The 4,256-nt window shown below is 35.7% G+C and overlaps 1 pseudogene; it reads right to left on the bottom strand.

The window, feature by feature from the left end:
- Positions 1-3,862: 3,862 nt before the first annotated feature.
- Positions 3,863-3,961, bottom strand: LOC132272018 (small nucleolar RNA R71; annotated as a pseudogene).
- Positions 3,962-4,256: the final 295 nt, after the last annotated feature.

Here is a 4,256-nt window from a genome sequence, read left to right as displayed (position 1 = left end):
TAAAAAATAAATATTTTTTAATATATTTTTTTAAAAATTATCATTCAATGATAAGTGATGATCTTGTCACTTAAAATTTTATTTCATTAATTATATAGTGTTTTGAGATATCATTGTTTGCATACTTGTTATAATCTTCGTGATAAAATCCTCTCTAAATGTCATATTTTCCAACTTAAAAGAATGAGTATTTTTGCTAATGTTTGTGGGTATCATTTTTGGTTAACCCTTATGAGACTCTACTCGTCCTCTAGAGATACTTAGGAGTTTAAAAGGCTTATTGCATATGCTAAATGCAATCGTCACTTCCACAAAAGAGGGGATGTTTTTTTGTTTTTACTAAGGGACTAGCAAAAAGTAAGTTTGGGGGTCTGATAAGCGTCGAATATTGCATATTCAAACTTCTTTAATTGCATGGTTTAGTCTATTTAGCATGTTAATAAAATGTATATTACATACTTTCGTGTATATCTGTTATTTTCAGGGTTTATCTCTAAAATGGCGTAAAAATAGGATTTTAAGGGCTTTTAATGAATAAGGCGTTTGGCGAGCTATGGAACCCGGCAAAATGGACCTAAGTCCAAAAGCATACTTAGCCTAGGAAAGAAGTCAAGCCCGTGAAGTTAAATAAGAAAGAAAGAAGTCAGCCTTAAAGCATCAGGCTTGGTGTCCGGAAGAAAGTTCCATGACCATTTATGGCGAATGTAAATCGGGACCAACAAATTCAATTTAACAAAAGTTGAAATTCCAATAGCCAGACAAAATTGCGTCCAAACACTCAGTCATGCGTCTGGACACCCAGTGCACAAGCCAGTGCCTAACGCGCGCCATAATAAACATTTGGACACTTGATAAGCGCTGAAAAATGCGCATTTAAACCCCTTAATCTTGAATGTTCTAGGACCTTATTCTATCTTATTTTTCCGTTTTAGTCTAATTTCATGTTATTCCCCTTTTCAGGCACTTATCCCTAAAACATGTCAATCAGCTGAATTAGAGCATTGAAGGAAGCAATCTAAAGTCTAGTGGAAGAAAGGAGCAAAGTGGAAGTAAAGTGTGAAAAATTCCTCTTCGATTGATCGAACCAAGCTATGATCGATCGCATTATGATCGTTCCAACCCAGCCACAATGGATCGAACCCTTGTCCTTATCCTCGGGAAAATTTCCTATTCAATCGATCCAACCTTTCATTCAATCGATCGAACCTTTTGATCTTATTCTCATAACCACTTTTGTCCTTTTTACCAAAAATATCTCAGCCTTTGTCCTTATCCAAATAATTGCGTCGCTATACTTCGATCGATTGGAGCAACCATGTGATCGATCGAACTGCCTCAAAATGCGCGCAAAACAAATTTCAAGCCGTATTGAAGGTGTACTCGTGGTGCAATCATTTGGAGGTCGTAGTGCACGAGGTCTGACCATTGGGTGTGACATTTGAGCTATCTATATAAGGAATTTGGCTATTTTTAGTTAAGAGGTTGGTTAGTTAGAGAAAGAATTGGCTAGAGATTAGAGAGAGAAATTACATTTTGAGAAAGTTCTTCCACTCTTCTAGGGTTTCTACCATGAACACCAAAGGATGAGGATGAATTCAACCATAAAGAGAGCCATTGAGTGCTGGATAACAACAACCATAAGTGGCTAGACTATTCTCTTAGGGCTAGAGATAGCCCTAAGCATGCCTCATAAACTTTGATGTTTATAATTAATGGGGATTTGTGTTGTAATTCTTGTTTTGGCCTCATATATATATAAATCTTATTTATACTTGATTTGTGTAGTTTAATACTTCTAATTGATCTTTTAATTCTATTCATATGTCTATGTATGTTAGAATGAATGGTCATATGCTTTACACTTGATTTTTTACATTTGATGCATGTCATGTGTATTACAATGATGGGTCTAGTGTGGGTCAAGGCATGGTGCTTAATGGATAACTCTTGTGGTTTATTTGATGGTTCATACTTATTTCTTGATGAACTATGCCACCTCCTTAGTTTAATTTTCATGTCTTTAGCATAGTTGTAGTGTAATTGCTTTAATTTCCCAGATAGGTGGACAATCCATTTTTTTTATTTGATGATCTATGCTTATGAGTGCAAGTAGTATATTTCTCTAAATTCTTGAGTGTGCATTAATTGTGGGCTTATGGAAGGATTAATGGTTTAATTTGATATGTTGTGCTATTCACTAGATTGATTAGACAATGTATGCTTGTTTAGCCATCCAAGTTTAATATTTCAATTAATTGCACACACTTCTTTTACAATATATAATCCCTCTAATTTATCAAATATTGAATGTCTAGGAAGGCAATGCTTAGTGGTGAACTTTATGTTCCAAGAACCCTCTCTCATTCTTTACATCTCACTTGTTTAAGTTGTTTTACATTGCATTACTTTAGCTTAAATTGTAGTATAACTCAACTAACAAAACCCTCTTTTGATCATTTGACCTACTAATCCAACATTGATTCCGGAATACCTTTCTCATCCCTTGGGACGATCCCTACTCACTCTTGCTACTTTAGTAGTTAGTAGTGGTAGTAGCATTTTACAAATTTAAACTTGGCCACATTATCATATCGAGCTTTGGTTGACACCAAGTTTTGGCGCCGTTGCCGGGGATGCGCAACGTCGTATTTGGAATTAATTAGGAATTAGTACTCCTTTGATCTTGTTTTTACTTTGTTTTACTTTGTTTACTTATTGTGTTTGTTCTTGATTGACTAGGTACTTGGAGCCAAGTAAAGCACAGCAAAGAAACTTCAAAGCAAAGAAGTAAACTAAGCTAAACAAAGCATAAAAAGCAAAAATAAAAAAATAAAAAATTACAAAGCGAAGCAAGGCAAAGCTAAAAATATTTTTAAGTTACTTAAGGACCTTTTGTGAGCTATTCTAACTCCCTTTGCTTAGTTAAACCGTCGGCCCGCGTGGAGGCAATTCTTATTTGCATTAGTTAAATCGTCAGCCCGTGTGGAGGCAATTTATTTCTTGCATTTGTTGAAAGCATGGGAGTATGGGACCAGTGTATGTGGAGGTTTGTTGTTGATTGATTTGTTGCGGAGGAGAAGTGTTTTGCTACTTGCTAGTTGTTGAGTTGTTGTTTGTTTTGATTTGTATTGTGCATGCATGGTCGTAGGTCTTTGAATCATACTTTTGTCCTATTGAATTTTAATCTTGAATCGGTTGTTCGTAATCCAAGGGAAAGGGGTAATTCAAATGACTCCATTTTATCAATGGATGACGATAATGGGGACCATGTTGAAGACCTTGGTCACATCAACCAACAAGGCATTCTTCACCCTAATGTGCATCAACAACATGATAATATTCAAGTACCATTAGGTATGCCTAGAACTTTCATTCCACAACAACAACGCCAAGTTCCAATGGGAATGCTAAGGCCATTCTTTGTACCACCACATCCACCTCCCGTTGTTCAAGCAAATTACGGGGCTTACATAGAGCCACCGGTTGTGAATCCTCCCCTTGCTTTAAGAGACCATTATGTGCCAAATGAGTATAATGCACTAACATGCATTCAACTCCCTCCATTTAGAGCACACCATTATAAGATTAAACCACAAATAATTCAAATGCTTCCTAATTACCATGTGCTACCTAATGAAGAACCTTATAAGCATTTGGATGAATTTCTTGAAGTGTGTTCCACCTTGAAATACACGGACATGCTGTAAGAAGTTTTGAGGTTAAAATTCTTCCCTTTCACCCTAAAGGATAAAGCAAAATACTGGTTTAACAATTTGAGACATTTTTTTATAAGTACTTAGGCAGAGATGCAACAAGAGTTCTTGAAGAAGTACTATTCGGTGTCTAAAACCAATGCAATGAGAACTTCAATTTGTGAATTCTTATAAGGGGATGGGGAAATGCTTCATGAGGCATGGGAACGATTAAACGATTTGCTTAGGAAATGTCCTCACCATGACATCCCTAAATGACAATTAGTTCAATAATTTTTTGAAAGTTTGTCAGACAACCATAAGAGTATGGTTGATGCTTTTATGGGTGGTTCTTATCTTGATAACCATGAAGATAATGTGTAGCGCTTATATGAGAGCATGAGTGAAAACTCAATGCACCGATCTTTATCATCTAAAAATGATAGAAATGTAGATGGAAGGAAAAATGTAGGCTCATATCAAGTTGATAATTTTAATGATATAGTTGCCAAAGTAAAGTCTCAATCCCAAAGGTTTGATCAATTTTTGATCAACCAAAACTCG

The sequence above is a fragment of the Cornus florida genome, unplaced genomic scaffold (genome assembly GCF_030987335.1).
Source record: "Cornus florida cultivar Cherokee Brave unplaced genomic scaffold, ASM3098733v1 CherokeeBrave_3.0.0_Hap2_Chr08, whole genome shotgun sequence".
Classification (NCBI taxonomy): domain Eukaryota; kingdom Viridiplantae; phylum Streptophyta; class Magnoliopsida; order Cornales; family Cornaceae; genus Cornus; species Cornus florida.
The sequence above is the reverse complement of the archived record's forward strand: the minus strand, read 5'-3'. Positions and strand labels throughout refer to the sequence as shown.